Consider the following 24,090-nt stretch of genomic DNA (forward strand, 5'->3'; position numbering starts at 1 on the left):
AATTGCTATTATGAGTTCATTCATTAATTTTCCTGATGAATGATACGCCAACTAATGTGGCACATATTTTAAACAGCATCACCTTAGTCACGTGACCTGGTGTTTCGAAACACTTTAGTCACATGACCAAGGTGTTTTGAATCACTTTAGTCACGTGATCTGGTGTTTTGAAACACTTTAGTCACATGACCTAGCCGTTTTGAATCACCTTAGTCACGTGATTTGGTGTTTCGAAACACTTTAGTCATGTGACCTAATGTTTCAAAACACTTTAGTCACATGACCAAGGTGTTTTGAATCCCTTTAGTCACATGACCTGGGTGTTTCGAATACTCTTAGTCACGTGACCTGACTGTTTCGGATCATGCTTCAGTGCAGTAATTCGAAACAATTGCGCTTCGGGATCTCGACACTGTGTTGAAATGTCAGATTCACGTCAGTCATCCCTATTGGTATGCTCAAGCATTAAGAGTAGCTTTACTGGAACTAAAGGGCCAAGCCCTCAAAAACAACCCCACACCATAACCTCCCTCCGCTAACATTACACTATGCATAATGCAGTTAGGCAAGTACCATTTGTCCTGGCTACCTCCAAACCCAGACTTATCCACCGGATCAATGGAAAGATGTAAAATATCCAGACAAAGCAGTTAAAAACTCAAACACACACTAGACAGGATATAAAGAAGTATAGGTGAGAATATCCTACACAGAAAAAAATAAAGACAAAAGTTAAACAGTTTGGGACAAGGACAAAACAGGTGAGAGGCAGAGATGCAAAAAAAAGGCCATGTTAACATTCAGCCCTTGCCATCCGTCCCCTTACAGCACAACCCCCTTCATTAAGATGACTGCGATTTGCTGCAGAAGGACTTTTTCTTATTATCATGTGTGCTTATTATTTTAATTGAAATGAGTCAACCTTTTTCAGAGCCCCCAGAGGCTTAGAGATAAACTGGGAAATGGAAAAATGGCTGATATTAAAGGAAAGAATGCGCAGTAAAATTGCACATTACGGACAAAAAAAATGGAAAGGGCGAGAGGACGGCGTGAAGGTGTTTGTTCTCCACTCTTGTGCAATTAGCTCTGATTAAATATTTGTCCAGACTGAATTTGAGCATAATGAAATGTGTAGATGCACACCGAATATCCTCACAAAACAATTTAAAGTTAGTTTGCTTTTTTACTCTCATTTATGACCAAACACTGTAAATGATGCTGGGTTCCACACAACTCCTTCATGTTGTCCTAACACAAATTGATTAGGTTAACTTAATTGTTTTTACAAATGTAACTTTATTGAACATAAAACAATTATGTTTTCCTCAATAAAGTAATAAATTAATAATGGGGATATAAATTAATCTCCAAAATAATCTGAAGAGTTGTGTTGATTTAGCTCATAAATAATTAGTCTGAACAAACACTGTAAAAACACTGTAAAAAATATTGCTCTATTTTTTGACGGTCCATGCGCAGAGCGCAAAACGCAGGCCGCAAACGCTTTCAGGGCGTGTCAGAACGCATTTTTGCTAATTTAAGGACGGGAAAATCCGCTTTGCGCCGTGACGCATGATCTAAAAGGGTTGAGTTTATTTTCTTAATGAGTTATAGGTGTGTTTTGAGAATAAACCAATTAGAGTCTCATCTCCCATTCCCTTTAAGAGCCAGCTGCGTCGCGCCAAGAGCGCATTCACTATTTACAGGACGCAAAGTAAGTCTAAGTGGAAAATCTGAGCATTTCACAAGTAAACAGTTACAGTTAACAGCTTTTTTAACAGAAAACTGTTAAACAGAGCATCTACTGCGTGAGAATGAAAAATAATGGATCACTTTCACTTTCGCTCTTGGATAGGGAAACCTTTACGCACAGACATCAATTAGTCTATAAATAAATACTTTTGTTTGTTAAGTGCAAAGATTCGTTTCAAAACTATTTCTAAATTCAGTTCTAATTTCCAGCAAACGAATAAATGAACAACAATAACGAACTGTGCTCAAAAACCTGATATATATCCTAAAACACATGCTGTGCTATGGTCTAAAACCTGACAGGTGGACAAATCTAAGCTTGTTTTTAATAAAACAAATATAAATATGGATATAATAAATAATACTGCTAATAATAATAACATTGTACAAAAGCAAATTATTATGAATGAACTGAAAAAGCCTCCCGAGATGAAGAAGACATGAAAGCAGTGATTTTTCATATTTATGTAGGCTAGAAAATAATGTTTTGTAATATTTTAATCCTTTATATTTATATCCTATATCTATTCTTATTATATCCTATATATATACTTAATATAAAAAAAATTTCATATGTAAAGATATTTGCCTATTGCTCTCTTGTGTGTATTAAGCAGTGTGTAAGCGAGGCGCAACTCTGTGCCGGCGTTTAGACCGGGTTTGTTTTGGTCTAATGAAAAATCTATTACAGATTCTCAAAATAGCAACGCGCCGGCAGTGCGCCTCAGAACGCCTCCTTTTTAGACCAGAACGCCTATGGGCGCACAAATAAGCGCAAATGCATTTGCTATTTAAACAGCGTAGCTCAACGCCTCAAAACGACTCTTGCGCCAAGCTGAAACTACCAAAAGACTTCTGCGCCACGCCTTGAGCCACACTGCGCCGGGTGTATGATAGGGCCCATTGGGTTTTACAGAATAAATGAAGTTATTAACTTGTTAGTTTTAACAAATTTAAGTGGACTTAACATAAAACAATTAAGTTGTTCCAAAAAAAAAAACTTGGTACTTTATTAGTACTGGTGCTAAAAATACTGAAGTATCAATAAGCTCTGACATTAACGGTTCTAATGGACAATCATTGCTAAAAAAACATTACTTATAGTAACATAATTTAACTGACCAACATTTACTAATTTGCAATATTTGATGTTCGTCTGCACTGTTGGCAATATCATGTGAGAAATGCTGGTCTTGTTAAGGCTTTAACGGAATTACTACTTTTATAGAAACCACTTATTGGTTCGGTACTTTAACGTTCGGTACTTTTATAAAAGAAGTCGGGACCTTTACGCCCCATTCACACGGGGCTTCAGCGTCAACGCTTCCCATTTACTTTGAATGGGTGACGTCAGGCGTTGCCGAACTGCGTTGTGGATCCATTAGCGCCGCTTCAGAGGCGTCGCTTGCTGCAGAAGTTGGGACTAGCTCAACTTTTCAATCGCCGACGGAAGCGTCAGCCAATCAGATCACTGTATGCAAATACACCTGCTAGACAGTGGCCTATTGCTGACTGAATTTCATTGGCTGACGCTTCTATGACGATCGCTTCAGCTCCAACTTCAGACACGCCTTCAGTCAAGCGTTGACGCTGAATCCCCGTGTGAATCAGGCGTTATTGGCTTGAATTCCGTTAAAACCTTAACCATACCCATCTCTAGTTTTAACTCATTTTAAATAAATAGCTTGAAGAAACAACAAACGACATGTTTTTTGAGTAAAGTGTGTGAAGAACCGTGGTTGGCCCTAAAACAGGACTGATGTATTATGCTTCTATATAAACAAAGCCTTTCTGTTTCTCCCAGAAACACACAAACATTCTAAAAAAAAAGAAAGAAAGAAAGTGAGAAAGTGAGAGAGAAAGAGAGGGATTTGGTCATGCAGACTCGATATCACTCAGCCATAGCTCTTCCAGGAAATTGCATTCAGTGATATTGTTGACTTAAGCACAGAAAGACCAACACTTGCACTGATTGCTACTAAACGACACAAGCCGAGGGTCTCGCAACGCTCTTTAAGAAGGCTTTGAGTGATTGCTTGTTGTTAAAGCGTGACATTCTCTAATAAAGGCATTCGGTCGACCGCATTTTGAGACAAATGACACTTCAGCCAATTGCAGGCCAAAAATACAACAAATCATATCGCACAGAGCAGACAGAGACAGAAACCTGCATTTGAATGGTGTGGAAGGGTTTTGGACTCGGCATGTTTAATGTCATGATTCAACTAAAAATGGACAATTCTGGCCTCGTTTTCTTACACTCATTTTTTCCCCAAACCTACAGTACGCTGTAAAAAACTCCTTCAACAAAGCGATTGACTTAACTTAATTGCTTGAACAAATTTAAGTGGATTGAAGATGAAACAATTAAGTTGTCCAAAAAAACCCCCAAAGAATTGTGATGTTTTAGGCCATTTTAAATAAGTTGTTTGAACATCTTTTTGAGTGTACACTAGGGATGTAACGTATCAGAATTTCACGGTATGGTAATACCTCGGTATGAATGGCACGGTATGGTATTTATTGAATAATTTACAGATAAAACAAAACTAATGAAAAGACTCGAAAAAAGTGGCAAAAGTGTTTATTTACCTTAGCAGTGAACATATCAATGACATACAAATCAGCCATCTATCTGTAAGTTTTGAAACAGGAACTTCAATTTTTCAATTTTAATAACAAAAAACTATTAAACCATAAAAAAATAAATAAAGTTTCAATTTAGTATTGTTTAAAACTCATCACATTCAGCATTTAATCACTCACTCACTTAGATAGAGATGGGTTTTATGGAAAATGATCATATAACTATAATCTGGTAAAAGCTGGGATCTCTGGGCATGTCCCCTGCAACAGAAATAAACCCTCTCATTTGGGACTGAGATTTCTGGGACAGAGAGATATGATTTAGTCAAGGTTGACAGCAGTGGTTTTGTCTTTCCATCACTTGAGAGGACAAGCCATGAGTGAGATAGAGGTCTCTTTACGGTACAAGTCAATGTCTGCATCAATCTAACAAGTGTGCTGTGTTCTGCAGTCCCCATGACTGTTTTTAGTCGTATTCCCCGACTTATATTTCACCACAGTCTGGAAGTGCCTGCATACTGTTTTTTTCTTTGTCTGTCACCTTTTCTCCTTTTTCGTATCTTTTTAGAAAGAAACCGAAATGCTTCCACACATCCAATTTAAAACCCGCCTTAGGTTCGATCATTTCCTCTTTTTCTTCCCCGTTACTAGCAGCACACTCCATTTCCGCATTTCTGGATCTGTAGTGACAACAGACCGCAAAGGATGATGGCCACGCCTAGGCTGATGGGAATTGTAGTTCCCGCTACCTCCCGTACGCTTCATTTGCCTGATCAAACTCAGAAATATAGCTTTATTAAGTCATCCGCCTACTGTAATATTGAATAAAATTACTATTGCGGTATGACGGTATTTACAATATTGTTACATCCCAAGTGTACACTGTAAAAAATGCTTGGTTTCACATAACCCCTTCACGCCGTCCCAATGCAAATTGACTAATTTAATGGTTGTTACAATTTTAAGTGGACTGAACATAAAACAATTAAGCTATCCCCCCAAAAATCTCAAGAATTTTGTCGTTTCAGCTCATTGTAAACAGGTAGTTAGAACAAAGAGCAGAGTTTTGACAATTTTTGAGTGTCCTGAGGATTTTGTGTTCATCATACAATGACATAATAATATGTTGATTAACTCTATGGTACATCATTAAAAAAATGAGAAAGCTTTGTATGACAAAAATACACCAGAAAGTATAATGTAGTGATCATATTATTGATATACCAATAAATCTTGGGCGACGTAGTGGCGCAGTAGGTAGTGCTGTCGCCTTACAGCAAGAAAGTCACTGGTTCCAGCCTCAGCTGGGTCAGTTGGTGTTTCTGTGTGGAGTTTGCATGTTCTCCCTGCTAAATTTTCCGGCGCAGTGTGCTCCACAAGAAGAAAAGGATCATCCAGACTGTTTCCAGCAACATGTCCAAAAGCCAGGGTCTGTCATGGTATGGGGTTGTGTAAGTGGTGCTTGCACTTCTGTGATGGCACCATTATTGCTGGAAAATACAGAGATTTTGGAGCACAATATGCTACCTTGAGCACATATTTCAAAGTCCTGGCTGTGGAAGAAGAGGATACAGGTATTTGAATGGCCTGCCTGCAATCCTGACCTGTCTCCAATAGAAAATGTGTGGCACATTTTGAAGCAGAAACTGCAACAACGAAGATCACGTACTGTTGCCCACCTTAAGACTTGTTTGCAGGAAGAATGGGACAAAATTACACCTGAAACACTTCATCACTTGGTGTCTTCAGTCCCTAAACATCTTTAAAGTGTTAAATAATACACAGTGGTAAACGCTTTACAGTTATATTGGTTTAGGTGAACCATCTTTTTTAACATTACACTGCATTTCATTCCCCCTTCTTGCCTCTACTGTATATCTTTGCTATATTTCTCGACTCTTTATCACCGAGAAGGCTTTAATATCAGGCTATTTCCATTCAGACCGTTTCTACTGATTACACTAAGAATAGCAATGACAGTTGAAACCAAGATAAGGCTGATCTGAGCGCAGAGCCGCTTTTAGGGCAGGTCAGGTGACGTGTGCTGTCAGGCTGATTTCCATAATGTTTCTCATTGTTTTGTCTGCCTTCGAGGAGGATAACAAATGAGTAAATTCCCCCTTTGTCATGTTTCATCACCGCAGGAGTCAGTTTTGCGAGCGCATCTCGACGTGCCTGGACTGTCAGAGTTTTTCGTCCGTCAGCGAGAGTGACAGAAAGCAATCATCGCCGCGCCACTGGGCCCGATTACAAAGCAATGAGGCCAAACTCTACAATAATACTATTCACGTCCGAGTACGTTAAAGTTTCAGATCGTCGGATATTACTACTACTGACATTTTCCCAAGAGCTACACCTTGACTGTGGTTACACTATGAATTAGGCATCTCCATTGATCAGATACTGATTAGGAATACGAGAATAAAAGCTTTGCGTAATGCATATAGTTTCAAACAGGTCCTTACTGTTAGAAAAACAGAATGAAACAATGATAGAAAATTTAAATACACGCAGATGGAGCAAGAATTATGAGCCCTGAATGTCTTTTTCAAATATTTGCTTATAAATTTGCTTATAAATACTTACTTTCAAATATTTTTTCATGTTTAATAGAGGAAGTATTTTCTCACAGTATTTACAACACGTATTACACGTCCTATAATGTTTATTCTTTTAGAAAAAGTCTTAATTGTTTTATTTTAGCTAGAATAGCAGCAGTTTTTTTTTATTTTAATTATTTTATGGTTGATATTTTTAGCCCTGTTAAGAAATATATATATATATATATATATATATATATATATATATATATATATATATATATATATATATATATATATAGTTGAAGTCAGATTTATTAGCCCCCCTGAATTATTAGCGCCCCTGTTTATTTATTTTCCCCAATTTCTGTTTAATGGAGGGAAGATTGTTTCAGCACATTTCTAAGCATAATAGTTTTAAAAACCTAACAGATTTATTTTCTTTTTGCCATGATGACAGTAAATAATATTTTACTTGATATTTTTAAGACACTTCTATACAGCTTAAAGTGACATTTAAAGGCTTAACTAGGTTAATAAGGTGAACTAGGCAGGTTAGGGTAATTAGGCAAGTTGTATAATGATGGTTTGTTCTGTAGACGATCGAAAAAAAAAATTCGCTTGAAGAGGCTAATAATTTTGTCCAAAAAATAGTTTTTAAAAATTCAAAACTGCTTTTATTCTAGCCAAAATAAAACAAATAAGACTTTTTCTAGAAGAAAGAAATATCAGTAGGGATGTAACTGTATTGTAAATACCGTCATATCGCAATATTAATTTTTTTCGATATTACCGAAGTCGCATGACTCTGTAAAACTATAGGTCTTCTGAGAAAATTTGCTCAGGCGAATGAAGCGAACGGGAGGTAGCGAAAACTACAATTCCCATCAGCCCATGCTTGACCATCATCCCTTGCGGTCTGTTGTCGCTACAGATCCAGTAATGCGGAAATGGAGTGTGCTGCTAGAAGCGGGGATGAAAAAGAGCTGGAAAACTCTAAAGCGCGTGTTGTCGCCGCGCGCATACTGAATAGTGGTGTTGTCGCGCGAGTTCTTATCAGCTGTGTTGTCGCGCGCGTACTGAATAGCGGTGTTGTCAGCACACTGTTCAGATTGATGCAGACATGAGACCTCTATCTCACTCATGGCTTGTCCTCTCAAGTGGGGGAAAGACAATGCACAACGTTACCCACTGCTGTCAACCTGGGCCAAGTCATATCTCTCTGGTCCCAGAAACCTCAGTCCCAAATGAGAGGGGTTTTTTCTGTTGCAGGGGACATTGTAAATGCCCAGAGATACCAGCTTTTACCAGATTATATTTATATGATAATTTTCCTTTAAACCCATCTCTATCTAAGTGAGTGAGTGATTAAATGTTGAATGTGATGAGTTTTCAACAATACTAAATTGAAACTTTATTTTTTTTACATGGTTTAATATTTTTTGTTATTAAAATTGAAGTTTCTGTTTCAAAGCTTACAGATAGATGGCTAATTTGTATGTCATTGACACTTTTGGCACTTTTTTGGAGTATTTTCATAAGTTTTGTTTTTTCCTGTAAATGATTCAATAAATACCGTACCGTGACATTCATACCGAGGTATTACCGTACCGTGAAATTCTGATACCGTTACATCCCTAATTATCAGACATACTGTGAAAATTTCCTTGGTCTGTCAAACATAATTTGGGAAATATCTAAAAAAGAAAAACAATCAAAAGGGGGCTAATAATTCTGACTTCAACTGTGTATATATACACATTTCCACATCAAAGTTCCTGAAAGAAAAGGAGGTCAAGGTGCTCCAGGATTGGCCAGCCCAGTCACCAGACATAAATATTAATGAGCATGTCTGGGGTAAGATGAAGGAGGAGTCAAAAAGATGAATCCAATGACTCTTGATGAACTCTGGGAGTCTTGCAAGAACTGTCTTTGCCATTCCAGATGACTTTATTAATCAGTGATTTGAGTCATGTCAGAGATGTATGGATGCAGTCCTCCAAGCTCATGGGAGTCACACAACATTCATTCTTTTTCCTCTGCAGCATGACTTTATATTCTATACTGGACATTATTTCTGTTCAGTGACTTTGTCTCAGCAAAGTCAGGCCTTACTGTCCTAATTATATAGTTAAAAATCAAGGCATGATCATATTTTATTTTGGTTAAATAAGTGGAATCGATAGGTTTTTGGCTTTCATATAAGCCACTTCTGATACCAAATCATCAACTAGAAGACAAGGTATTATTTGTTGTTCCTAAAACTTGGATAGGGAACAAGAATTTTGTCAGGTAGTGCTTAATATAATTGAGCTGTCCCCAAAACCAAAATATAAATCTTTTATAATCCATAATAGGGGGACTGTAAGTCTTGTTGACCCGGGCTACATGATTCATCTTTGAGTCGATAAATTTAGATTTGCTTATTTAAGTGATCATGAAAGTACTTTTCATTCAAAGAAACAGCACAATTCAGATGACTTGCACTGAAATGAATCAGCAGGCCAATGCAATCAGGCAAGCTTTAAACAGGCATCCGGGTGATCATCAGTTCAAGCTGAACGGCTTTTGGATTCAGTTATCTTCATGAGGGAAAATGCTGTCTCACACAAGCATGTTAAGCCAAACAAGGCTGTCAAGGTTCAGCGCACATCTTCTGACGTCAGGTTATTTTCTCTCATCGAAGTTCCAAAAAAATGCCCACCAGAAGCTCTGCCTTCATCTGAATGTCAGACCGCAGCAATAAAATTTCATCCTCCAGGGCAGATGCGTTCATTCGGAAAGCTGATGCAATGTTTGACGCCTGTGTACACCTGCTGGAATATGTGCAGTTCTGATTTCCAAGTCACAAGAAATATAGAAATGCAGCATGATAAATAAAACAATACACTAATTATGTTTGCACAAGTATCCACTAGTTAAGTTGTGATGAATACTGTTTCCGGGTCCAAGCCGCTACTCATTTATTCGTTTTATTCAAGAAAATATTTGTTTATAGCCACTTTTTAGTTAAGTGAATTTTATATAAAATCATAGTGTACACATCGGTCTCTGGACTGCATCACAAATACCAAAATTTGACCAATTTATAAAAAATGTATCACTTTCTGGCTAGTGGATGTTAGCCATGGATATATATATATATATATATATATATATATATATATATATATATATATATATATATATATATATCTCGCGATCATGATTTTTCAAAGTATTATATCGCTTTGTAAACGTTTATTATTACCATTTGTTGAGTCTCCCCGTACGGTTTTATAGAGTGCTTGGACCCGGAAGCCGTTTCGTCACACTTAACAAGTGGATTGTGACCAAGTCGTTCGATGGGAATGTGATGCTGCAAGTTTTTTTTTTTAGTTTTTTTTTTTTAATGAAGGCAGATCAGTCTTAAAACTTATACATTTACAAAATAAAATTCGGAAATTTAAAACAATTCGTAAATTCACAAATCCGATTCGTAAATTCAAAACACAATTTGTAAATTCACAAATCCAATTCGTAAATTCACAAATCCAATTCGTAAATTCAAAATTCAAAACACAATTCGTAAATTCACAAATCCAATTCGTAAATTCACAAATCCAATTCATAAATTCACAAATCCAATTCGTAAATTCAAAACACAATTCGTAAATTCACAAATCCAATTCATAAATTCACAAATCCAATTCGTAAATTCAAAACACAATTTGTAAATTCACAAATCCAATTCGTAAATTCACAAATCCAATTCGTAAATTCACAAATCCAATTCATAAATTCACAAATCCAATTCGTAAATTCACAAATCCAATTCGTAAATTCAAAATTCAAAACACAATTCGTAAATTCACAAATCCAATTCGTAAATTCACAAATCCATTTCGCAAATTCACAAATCCAATTCGTAAATTCAAAACACAATTCGTAAATTCACAAATCCAATTCGTAAATTCACAAATCCAATTCGTAAATTCAAAACACAATTTAGGGAGAAATCCTCCTGCTGATAGCGAACAACAGTTCATCAAACTGGGTTTGGCTCAGTCGGAAGCACCGCTGAAAGCTTCCATCATCCAGGTATAGAGTCTGGATGAGTTTATGAACTCACAGAGCTGGGTGCAACTCAGAATGGATCTAGTAGACTCAGGCACGGCTCCAAACAAATCAACGCTGTTTTTCAGTCTTCCTAAAGCACATAAACACAGCTACTGTTTCAATAAAATCCATGTCAGCCATTTAGCAGCGAAGCTAGAGTCATGGGGCAGACAAAAGCCCTGCCCATGATGGGAATCCACGTCTATTGTGAAGTGAATTTGACGCACGAATGAAGCAAGTAAATTCAAATTGTTATGCGCCTATTTATGCGCTATTAGCGCTATTTATCCGCGCATACTGCGTCTGGTGTGAACACCATTAGAGTATGCGTTGGGTGCACAGACTGTTTTTCCTCATCCTTAAAATAGCAAAAAGTGGATTTGAGCCTCTTTTCTACTTAACATAGGAAACAAATAGTCCATTTGCATGTCAGAAATTAAAGCTAAAATTTGACCTTGGTGTTGGTTGCTCAAACAAGCTAAATGCAACAAACACAAACATTAATGCTGAGCTTCACAAATCCATAATATGAGCTATCTGAGACCTCATGTCTTGGTTTCACTGGACCATGACAGTGGAAATTGCTTGAACCATCTAAAATATATTTGTGTTAAGAGTAACCCGAGGCAGGGAGAAGTGAAAAAAAATTATGGAGAGATAGAGAGATGCATATGGTATGTGTCCATCTGGGCAGGTGACGAAGAGTCTTATTGAATCTTTCAGAACGTCTTCCCGCAGTTTTAAAAGCATCTCGCTGGAAAGTGAATCTTTAAGATGTTTGGCTTCAATTCCGTGAGTGCACTGATCAAACACTTACTTACCGAATGTGATAAACCCTCGGTTTATTCTGGTTTACTGCAAAATGTCATTCTTTCATATTAAAGAAAAGGGCAGGCTGTGACGTGCGCTCAAACAAGATGTGAACGCGGAAGACTGTGATTTGCCAAAATTGTAGGCTTTCTGCATGTGCTTTCAATAACACCCAGAGTTCAGAAAGAAGTGAGGGGTGACACAGCAGTTACTTCATGTGGTGATCAGGTGCTTCAACAGCACAGCTTGACCTTGAAACTCCTGTCTTCAAGGTCCATTCACATTAAAGCGATAGTGCATCCAAAAGTAAAAACGGACTCACCATCAATTCACTTTAATTAGTTTCTTTTTTCCAGTTGAACCAAAAAGAGGCAGCACGGTGGCGCAGTGTGTAGCACAGTTGCTTCACAGCAAGAAGGTCACTGGTTCAAGCCCCAGCTGGGTTAGTTGGCATTTCTGTGGCCCCGTTTACACTAATGCGTTGAAAACGCATAAGTTTTCCTACAGTTACGCCATCCGTCCACACTACGCCAGAGTTTTTGAGCGCCGAAAACGGAACGTTTTGAAAACGCTGGAGAGGCCGTTTTCATTCTGAAACGCTGCTGCTCCGCCTCAGTGTGGATGGGGGAAAACAGAGACATCTGAAAACGGAGGCGGGGCTGCTGAGAGTCGCTACCTGATTGGGGCTTTCGTGCCATTGCGTATCCTTCCCTTATTCGTCAAGCCCCTATCACATGACTATAACACATGGCTTTAATGCTACCAGAAAACAGCAGACCAGCCTTCACTGTAAACAACAACATGGGCACAGAAATGGGAGCGTTGTTTGCACTATTGTCTGTTTTAGGCGCCATTGTGCAGTTATTCACTTGTTACGTTTAGTAACAACTCGACCTCGCCGTCTGTCCACAAAAATACCTCTCTGGCTTTCTTTGCCATCGCGTTCATTGTTCAGCCGGCGTTTGTTGACTAACAATAACCAAATTTCGAGTGAGTCACATGCTTCCTGTTTATACTAGAACGCGCATGCCCAGAGTGCGCGAATGGTCACGTGATATACGTTTTTTGTGGCGTAGTGTGGACGGAGATATGTTCAGAGATGCTAGGTGAAAAGCTAGTGTGGACGCGGATCATTTTTGATCAACTAAAATGCACTAGTGTAAACGGGGCCTGTGTGGAGTTTGCATGTTCTCCCTGTGTTGGCGTGGGTTTCCTCCGGGTACTTTGGTTTCCCCCCACAGTCCAAACACATGCGCTATAGATGAATTGGGTAGGCTAAATTATCCGTAGTGTGTGTGAGAGAATGAATGTGTATGGATGTTTCTCAGTGATGGGTTGCAGCTGGAAGGGCATCTGCTGCGTAAAACATATAAGTTGGTGGTTCATTGCACTGTGGCGACCCAAGATTAATAAACGGGACTAAGCCGAAAATAGAAATGAATTAATTAATAAATGAACCAAATAGAAGATACTCTAGAGCAGTGTTTCCCAATCTTGTTCCTGAAGGCTCACCGACAGTACACATTTTAAACCTCTCCCTATTCAAATACATCTGAATCTAATCCTCAGAACATTAAAATGCTAAGCTAGCTTTCTGCAACTCTCACATGGTCACCCACTGAAGCTAAGCAGGGCTGCGCCCGATCAGTACCTGGATGGGAGACCACATGGGAAAGCTAGGTTGCTGCCGGAAGAGGTGTTAGAAAGGCCAGCAGGGGGCGCCCAACCTGCGGTCTGTGTGGGTCCTAATGCCCCAGTATAGTGACGGGGACTCTATACTGCTCAGTGAGCGCTGTCTTTTGGATGAGACTTTAAACCGAGGTCTTGACTCTCTGTGGTTATTAAAAATCCCAGGATGTCCTTCGAAAAAGAGTAGGGGTTTCACCCCGGCATCCTGGCCAAATCTGCCCACTGGCCTCTGTCCATCATGGCCTCCTAACCATCCCCATATCATAATTGGCTTCATCATTCTGTCTCCTCTTCACCAATCAGCTGGTGTGTGGTCTGGCACAAAACGGCTCCCGTCGCGTCATCCAGGTGGATGAGGAGATTCCCCTCTATTGTGCAAAGCGCCAAGAAAAGTGCCCAGAAGTGCTATATAAATGTCAGGAATTATTATTATTATTAGAAGAGACTGGAAAACCTGAAATAAATGGTTCAGATAAGGGGGACCTCCAAAATATGTACTGTTGGTGTGCCTTCAGGAACAGGGTTGGGTTGGGAAACACTGCTCTAGAAAATGATGGAAACCTGTTGCCATTTGGCATCCATTATAGAAGAAATACTGAGGAAGTCTATGGCTTTCCGGCATTCTTTAAAATATCTGATCAACATAAGAAAGAAATTCAAACAGGTTTATAATAAGTTGAGGGTTATTACAGCATTAAAGCTTGTTATTCTGTTCATATGTTTGAATTAATCAATAGAATATTTGTGTATATTTTTCACAAGTCCACTTAAGTCTGTGGAAGTGGGCCGGTCTGGAAGATTAAAACACATTAAGACACATACAAGTTTAAAAAAAACAGTCCCCCGCAGGGCTCTACATCAAAGGGTGCTCCTTGATATGCTTTACAGGAATGGTACAGTATAAACATGATCTGAGGCAATTTTAGCTTCTTTTGTAGATAGACCTTATGGTTCAAAAGTTATTAACATAATCATGACTGCCAATTTGCACAGTTGGAGGTGCTACAGAGTTGGAGATTTCAAATTTGCAGTGTTTAAAGCTGAGACTGTCCTCTAATTATGTGCCAAATCATACACATTTCCAGAAAGTGCTTCTATAAGTGGCCCTAGATTGTTGAAGTAGTTGAAGAAACTATCTATACTAACGGCACAACTGAATAATATCATTGGGATCACTTTCAGAACTTTTTTTCTAGCTTGATGAATGCTACAAATATTTTTGATAGCAACAACAGCTAATCAGAGTCAGAGTTATCACAATAACTGTAGCGCATACAGGACATTATTATCCATTGGTTTTGAAGGCAGATACTGTTATTTATGTGAAGTGACCTTTAGAGAAGAGGATCTTTAACTTTTGGATGGCAAGGGCTCTCTTGGCTGTGTTCCACTCCACTTTTAGAAATGCACTTGCAAACTTTCTATCCCTTATTCCCTCTGGGAAATCCCCAGCTCAATTTAAAAGTGTGTTCCATAAGCTTCATGGACATTCCCTCAATCCCTCTATTTTGTCCAAGGGAGTGAACCGGCTTCATATGTCCTCTCCAGCACCAATATATCCCAGAACGCAATCCAATTGTGACATCACAAAAGTGTAGTTCCCAAGTGCTTAAGGGTTTATAGGAGGGCTTCTCAAACTCAGTCCTGGAGGTCCAGTGTCCTGCATGTTTTATCTCCAACTTGCCTTAAAACACATGCAAGGATTTTTCAAGAAAGTGAAATGCCTTCATATGTCCACTCCAGCACCGATATATCCCAAAATGCAATGAAATTGTGACATCACAAAAGTGTAGTTCCTAAGAGCTCAAGGGTTTATAGTAGGGCTTCTCAACCTCAGTCCTGGAGGTCCAGTGTCCTGCAAGTTTTATCTCCAACTTGCTTCAAAACATGTGCAAGGATGTTTCTAGAAAGCAAGATGCCTTCATATATCCTCTGCAGCGCCAATATATCTCAGAATGCAATGCAACTGTGACATAACAAAAGTGTAGTTCCCAAGTGCTCAAGAGTTTATAGATGGGGTTCTCAAACTCAATCATGGAGGTCTGGTGTCCTGCAGGTTTAAGCTCCAACTTGCCTCAACACATTTACAAGAATGTTTCTAGAAAGCGAGATGTCTTCATATATCCCCTCCAGCACCAATATATCCCAGAATGCAATGCAATTGTGATGTCACAACAGTGTAATTGCCAAGTGCTCAAGGGTTAATAGGAGGGGTTTTCAAATTCGGTCCTGGAGGTCTGGTGTTCTGCAGGTTTTAGCTCCCTTGGTCAAATTAGAGGGATCAAGATTGAGAACCCCTGGTTTAGAGCATTCCATTAAAACCCATTCAGGTGTTTCGCCAGTAGAGGACACTTACGAAATGTAATCAATAGCTGCTTTTCCACTATCGTGCCAAACCGTTCTAAGAACACTTCGGTATGGTTACGGTTGTTTCTCCACTGAGCCTGGAACGGCGCGGCACGATTACAAACCGTTCTTGGCCCAGAATTTTCGGCACGGTTAGACAACCGTGCTGAACTGTGCTGACAGTTTCTGTGTGTTGACGTCGCGACTCGGTTGCTAAGCTACCACAGCTGGCTCAGCAGAAGCGCGCTAGTCATCAGACATCCTCAATAAACTACAGTACATTTAATATAAAATAATGATCCAGGTCTAAACGATATTTGAAAAGGATTTTAAAACCATAGAGCAGTCTCTGGAAGAGAAGTGAATAACTCATCACATTCTTACGAAGATATTTTATTCATTAAAGTTATTATTTTATTGACTTGAATACAGACCTACATCGCTTGCCTGAATGTGAGTTTATTGCACACAGCGCTGTATTCCACAGCACAAAACTCGCTCTGATCCGGGAGAGACATGCCAGCGACTTGCGCTGCTGACTTTTTTTTCCTGCTGCGCATCGAATAAAGCGAATAAAGTCACGCTTTGCATCGTCGATGTCCAAATTCCACAACAACATCACTATATCCATGGAACACGAACTTGCAGACTCTTTTAACAACGAGGAAATAATTGCACTTTTTAATTCAAAGCCAGGACAGCTTGTTAATACCGGCGAGACCACCTGAAGGACGGCATGTTCGTGTTGTAATGTCGGCCGTCCAAAAGACTTTGCTTGAAAGCTTTACGGAGCGGCACTGTAACTGTCCAAGGTACTGTTGTATGATTTATATTATAGCATATGCACTAATAAACAAGTCAAAAGAATGAATGAATTAAATAAATATGGATTCTTTAATGTCAGTATTGCTTTTACTCAAAAAATATCAATACGTTTTCACAAATGTTTTATAAAAATAAAATGAGCAATTTTTAGCATTTCAGCTATAGGCAATTATATGATTCAATTATACATAAGTTATGACATTTATGAGGCATGTAACATGTTTCTGTGTGTTTTTTTTTTTGTGGTGATCTTTAATATAGCTACGTAAATATTTTCTAAAACGTCTAGCAATAATTCGCCTACAGCTTGTTAGTTAATTATGAACACAAAAATAATTATAATAATAAAAATAAAATGATCAAAATAAAAAGATAATAGAGCATGCTAAATATAATAGTGCTTTATATGCTTTAAATCCTGCGATATATTTTCATATTCGTTTTTTTTCACTTGCTGCATTCGTTATTTAATGTTTGAATAGTAAAACAAATAACAGCCATCGCTTAATTGGTTTCATTTTACCATCAAAATGTAGTATATTTTATATCATTATCAACTTTTTATATAAAAACGCAGTGTAATTTAAATAATTGTTTAAAATGAAATAATTTCAGTGCTGTGTTTTTATTAGTGAAAGTGCCCGCTCACCTTTGACAAGGCCTGTCCAAAATTATATTTCTGCCACTATAATGCAAATGCATCATTATTGTTGTCTTATCATTGTTTATTTTTCTGTTATGTTCAGAGATTTTAAATATTATTTATTTCCCCTCCAATTATTTTCAATCATCACGTTACATTTTGGTAATTTTCCCTCCAAATAAAATTTAGCCAGAGCTGCGCAACATATGAATAAATAAGGGTGCACATGTACCTATATTTAGCACCCCTATATGATAGAGCGGCATAACAGTGTTTAGTCACATGGTTGCTTTTGCTTTTATGAAAAAAATAAATAAATAGTTTCGGCTCTTATTTAACTTTAATTGAACAAAGGGAGCCGTTTACATTGCGTTACCAAGGCACCTACTGATGCGTTTTGTGTTATGTTTTAAAGAGCTTTGTCGCAGCACGACAGTGGAAAATGAAACCGTATCCGTGCTGTCTGGCCCGGTTTGGCACGGAATGGAACAGTTCTGTTTAAAGAACGATTCAGCACGATAGTGGAAAAGCGGCTAATGATGTACTTACGAGGAAAGTTAGAGAGTGAAGGACATAAAAATTGGACTGAAAGGCAGCTCTTATGTAAAGCATTGCATTCATCTTAACTTTTGAAGACCTGAAGGCGAGTTAAGTAACAGCAACTTTTTATTTTTAAGTGGAATGTCCATTATGTTTGACCTGTAAGGATTATTGCTCCAGGACCAACAAAGATTACTGAACCAGCAGCCCTTGGCCAAACGTTTTTTTTTTTTTTTTTAATTAATCGATTCGTTTACTTTTTTGCTAGCTTGTCATGTTATAGGGGGCAGTTAAAACCTAATGGTTAAAGAATTGGACTTGTAATCGAAAGGTTGCAGGTTCGATTCCTGGTCTTGGCAGGAATTGAAGATGGGATCTTCTATACCCAGCTGAGGTACCTGACCCCTAATTGCTCCCCGGATGCTGGAAGTAATATCTGCTCACTGTGTGTGTGTGTGTGTGTGTGTGTGTGTGTGTGTGTGTGTGTGTGTGTGTCTGCTCTCACTCTCACTTGTGTGTGTGTGTGTGTGTGTGCGCACTTGGAAGGGTTTAAAGCAGAAGACCAATTTCGAGTATTGCTAACCATACTTGACAACATTCACTTTACACTGTCCATACGTCCAAGTACCAAGAACTCACTTGAATTTATGTAACCTTGTCCCTTTTCTGTAACCATTCAACAGGAATTCTAATAAAAAAGTGACCAGCTTCTTTGGTTAAATTGTCTTTTTTTAAATCATAACCAAGGCACAAAAAGTAAACCAGGCAGTTATGATGCCTGTTAATTGGTTAAATAATATCTGATTACCTTCGTCTGTGGTCTCAACATGTATAAAAGCAAAACTACAACAAACTGCTGGCATTGGCACATTCCTTGAATGACTAAAGAAAAAGACTCTACTTACGAGCTCGGGAAGAAAAAAAAAAATCTACCTGCCAGCCATTTTATAATGAAATGTGTGTTATTTACAGATAACATGACGAGACTGTAATTCCGAGAAAGCAGAAAGAATAAAAGAGAGTAAGATAGACGAGGCAGAGAGCTGTCAATCAAAAGCAGGGCGACCGGGGTTTCATGACCAGCCAATGATTTGTGTCCGCCTGGAGTGGCAGACGGCCAGATCAATCTAGGCCGCACACAGGCAGTAATATGAAGACAGATTGGCTTAATTCTGTACTGCAGCTTCTGAGAGAAACAGAGTCAGGGGACTCTTTAATGCTGGAGCCAGACAGAGTGAAGGAGGAGAAGGAGGAAGGAGACAGAAAAGAGGCAGGGTCAGAAGAATGTTTTACGAAAGGAAAAGATAATGCAGAAAACCCAAAAGAATAAGAAAGTCTTGGAAGTTTGGATTCAGACTGCTCCTTATATTTAAGGGAAAGGTCAAGAGGGTCAGCTAGTTGATTAGTTGCTCAAAACTAGCCCTTATCTTCATTAACTGCAAATATCATTCAAAAATAAAAATGTAAAATGCACAAAATGCTCAATTTGTGCCGTGTCATTCGATCAAATCGCATTATTTACGCCACCTCAATCACGAGAATATCACTGCCACAAGATGTCCGATCATGTGTATGCCTTGACTCAACATGTAAATCACTTGACGCTTCATCCGCATCTGGTGTGAACGTACCTAAGGTTCCCTCAAGTGCCTTCTTGCGAACTCCAGCAGACTTAAATGGAGTTTGGCCATTCTACATACAGGCCTAATTGGTGGAGTGCTGCAAAGACGGTTGTTCTTCTGGTTCTTCTCTCTCCAGAGAAAAGCTGAGCTCTTTTAGAGTCACAATACAAACGAGTGATGAAAAGTCAAATTGTTAATAAAAAATTCCTTAATTCAGTAATGCTCACTTGAGGTTGTTTTGGACTTTTTTGAACAAGGGTTAACGCGAATAATAGGAGATGGAAATAAACTTTGATGCAAACGTCAAACATCCACGAACAAAGCGAAGATTTCATTCGTGTTGGTTGCAAGGTTGCCAATACTACGGTTAGCCGCTCAAACAACTTAATGGAAATACACCTAATTTGCATTTGTTTTATGCATTTTACTTTACAATAAACAAACGTAGGACTACAATGCATGGATAACACTCTTCTCCAATAAAAACGAGAAGGTGTTTATGATAACAATAACCTAGGGTTGAGTGCAGTGTGAAAAGCCACAATGACCATTGTACACAGGACGCACCTGAGATCAATTAAGTGTTATGGCAACGGCTGTGAAAACTGAAACACACCAAGCCAAAGCCAAAGAACAAACAGCGACAAAAAACAACTGTGTTGTCACCTCGCATAAGCTGAGAATTCTTGAAAAAGGCTGTAACATAGCATAGCTAATCATTTCAGTTTGCTAATAGCTTCTCCCAGTGCTGTCTAGACAGTAAAACCCAAGCTCTCTGAAGTTGAATCTCTATATTCATCCACTTTAAAGCACAGCTTCTTTAACAATGAAAGCATGACTGGTATAACAGATCCAGCAAATGTCAAGACACTAACTGTTAGACTTTAAAATGCCTGCTGTTAGCAGTGATCCTTCCTGTTATTATGCATAAACTGAAGGTCATCTTTGAAAAGGATTATGACAGTTTTGTGCAATGAAAGTCATTATTTTGCCACAATATTTAAGCTAATGACATTAAAGTATTTTTTAAGATCTATTCAAACGATAAAGGAGGAGTCCGTGATCCAGTCTGAAAGTGTGTTTGCAGAGGCTGTGGATTAAAGGTGATAACATTGTTAATAAAGTTCAGTTTCCTGCTCAGACCACTCAATGTATCATCAGGAGGCATCAGTACTAAATTGGAATTGCCTCTGTTGTAATTTACTTATATATGATTTAACTGTATTAATTAGCTCAAAGTGTCAGCTGTTGATTCGCATTTTAATCCACAGTTGTAGCTAAAATTTAGCTTTTAAAAAACTGAATTCATCATGTTTTTAATTCAAATTTAATTTTGAGGGGGTAAAAAGTGTTAAGGGAACATCTGCCATTCATGTGTGGTCATGTGTGGTACATCAGTGCTAAATCCAGTAATGCAGCCACAGGGAGTTTCATGATTTGCTGGAAATAAAAATGAATAATTTGTTACTTTGTTACCGTTTTTTGGAGAACGGCAGAGCACAACTTTACCATCCACCATAGTTTAAAGTGAAAAGCACATCAAAACAACACAGCGGTAATAACCACCAGCTCTCTGGTCCATTTATTCATTCATTCATTTTCTTGTCGGCTTAGTCCCTTTATTAATCCGGGGTCGCCACAGCGGAATGAACCGCCAACTTATCCAGCAAGTTTTTACACAGCGGATGCCTTTCCAGCCGCAACCCATCTCTGGGAAACATCCACACACACATTCACACACACACACTCATACACTACGGACAATTTAGCCTACCCAATTCACCTGTACCGCGTGTCTTTGGACTGTGGGGGAAACCGGAGCACCCGGAGGAAACCCACGCGGGGGAACATGCAAACTCCACACAGAAACGCCAACTGAGGCGAGGCTCGAATCAGCGACCCAGCGACCTTCTGGCTGTGAGGCGACAGCACTACGCCACTGCTTCACCCCCGGCCCATTTATGGAAATGATTATTTAAATGTATTATTTTTATCTACAGCCAATGAAGCATTTTTAATCACCATTTCATAAATGACTAGTCCACTTATGATTTCATCTACCCACGCACACACAAATATACACTCAGAAAATTATGTTTGCTGTTTGATCAAACTACTTGTTTATAATGAGCTGAAACAACACAAATATTGAGATTTTTCCAATAGAAGATTGGAAAATGTTGCCTGCTCCGATGAGTCTCCATTTCTGCTGCGACGTTCGGATGGTAGGGTCAGAATTTGGTGTTAACAACATGAAAGCATGGATCCATCCTGTCTTGTATCAATGGTTCAGGCTGGTGGTGGTGGTGTAATGGTGTGGGGCGTTATTTCCGGGCACACTTTAGGCCCAGTAGTCCCAATCGAGCATCATGTCATTACCACAGCCCACCCTGAGTATTATTGCTTATGTCCATCCCTTTATGTCCACAGTGTCTCCATCTTCTGATGGCTACTTCCAGCAAGATAACGCACCATGTCATAAAGCGTGAATCATCTCAGACTGGTTTCTTGAACATGACAATGAGTTCACTGTACTCAAATGGCCTCCACAGTCACCAGAGCTCAATCCAATAGAGCCCCTATGGGATGTGGCGGATCATGGATGTGCAACCGACAAATCTGCAGCAACTGTGTGATGCTATCCTGTCAATAGGGAGTAAAATCTCTGAGCAATATTTTCAGGGTCTTGTTGAATCTTTGCCATGAACGAATAAGGGGCCGATCACACTGAACGCGCGTTTACGTCCCAAAACCACGAGGCGCACCTCACTGCCTTTTTTGTTGACAAGAGTAAAAGAAGTGTGGTGTGCTTTTTATGTCGCTAGGCAATGACTAAATCAGCTGGGTAATGTGCGAGAGTGTTGCTGTTGATATTGATATAATTTTAATGTTCATTAATATTGTGATATTCAAGATTTGTAAAGTCATACAGATCTGGATAACTCAAAACAGCAACCACAAGTCTCTCCTCCATCTTCAAAAGCCTCCGTAGTCATCTTGACAACACAAACATTGCAGGCGCCTCAACAGAAACCCCGCCTCTGCTTTCATTTGATTGGGGAATGAAAAAGACGTGAGTAATGTAATGCGCTTTTTCCGCTCAGAGTTTTTTCAAGTACGAGCGCACGGCACACAATGGCAAAAAGCACGAGGCGCACAGGGCGCATAAGCAGCGCGCAAAATGCTCGTGGCCGTTAGTTCACGATTCAAAAAAGGCACCCCTCAACGCATAAAGCGCGTTCAGTTTGGGGTTCAACCTGGTACTAGTAAGGTGTACCCAAGAAAGAGGCTGGAGAGTGTTAGTAATTTAATGATGTCAGATTAACCAATATGCAAACAAAAATGTCAAAAATAACATTTGGAAATGTAAACTGTTATTTCCTATCCGCTTGTTAAGTGTGACGTCACGCGAAGCGGCTTCCGGGTCCAAGCGCTCTATTCAACTAAATGGGGAGACTCATGAAATGGTAATAATAAATGCGCGCAAAGCGATTTAATACTTTCGAAAATCACGATCGCAATATATATGTCCATGCCTAATATCCAATGGCCAGAAAGTAATTCATTTTTTTAAACATTGTAAAAATTTTGGTATTTGTTATGCAGCAAGCCCAAAGATTGTTGTGTATACGATGACTTTATAAAAAATTAAGTTTAATGTGTTACATAAACTAAAAGTGATCATAAACTAATGATTTCTTAACTCAAATGAATGGCGGCTTGGACCCGGAAACAGTGTTACATACGTCACCAACACATCACTGCTGCGTCCGAAACCGCTTACTACTCAGTAGGTACTGCATTTTAATTTAAACGTACTACTCAGCCGTTACAAAAGTACGTTCCATACAGTATGAATTTGAAAAGTCTGAATGGAATTTGGACGTACTACATCCGCCATTTTGTCACGTGACCTACCTGCGTCATTTACGTCGCTTCACTCCCATTCATGAATTCGCTCGCGGGGCATCATGGGATAGCGCAGCGTGCATAGGATGCGCACTCCAGAATTTCGCCAGAAGTAGTAAGTCATCCGGGTACTTCTCGCATACTGATTTTCAAATTCTATGAATTCGAATTCTACTACTCGAATTCTACTACACCAACATTTAGAAAAGAAATGACAGCCATTTTTTGTTGATGAAAATACTATTGCTTAGGTCAACTTTTGCACAGTACTGTATATAATGTGTATTATTAGCACTGTATTATGCACACATTTGTGTCCCGTGCACATCTGCCTAGTGTCTGACAAACCCTAATTAACTAGGCTTCCTAACACAGGCTACTCGATTGACTAAACCACAGCCTTGTCGATTGTGAAAATATGTCGTTTTCCACGTCCCTATTACATTCATGGAAATAAGCAGGCGATTACTAGAACGCCTCTGGAACATCGGCTGACATTGCAGGCCACTTTCCCTGGGCTCCGGTCGCTCTACTTGTCATTGATTAGCAATAAAGCACGGCTACAGCGCTGACAAAAGCACCGTAAAATACTGCCAACTCCATTGCCTTTAATTTCCCCTACCATAACAATAAAGAAGATTGATTCTTCCATTCCAGAACTCCGTTTGAGCAATTAAGAGAACAAATACTACTGTAAGGCTTTTTCATTCCCCGCTTCTCGACTTTTACT

The 24,090-nt window shown here is 39.0% G+C and overlaps 1 protein-coding gene and 1 long non-coding RNA gene across 8 annotated transcripts in view; one reads left to right on the plus strand and one right to left on the minus strand.

Moving 5' to 3' along the window:
* Positions 1-24,090, minus strand: part of prkn (parkin RBR E3 ubiquitin protein ligase) — a 175,107-nt gene that overhangs the window by 125,297 nt on the left and 25,720 nt on the right.
* The window catches only part of LOC147840968 (uncharacterized), a 177,034-nt gene that overhangs the window by 12,949 nt on the left and 139,995 nt on the right, over positions 1-24,090 (plus strand). The gene's annotated exons all lie outside the window — the stretch shown is intronic.

This window comes from Danio rerio, chromosome 13 (genome assembly GCF_052040795.2).
Source record: "Danio rerio strain M-AB ecotype USA chromosome 13, GRCz13ab, whole genome shotgun sequence".
NCBI classification, from domain to species: Eukaryota; Metazoa; Chordata; class Actinopteri; order Cypriniformes; family Danionidae; genus Danio; species Danio rerio.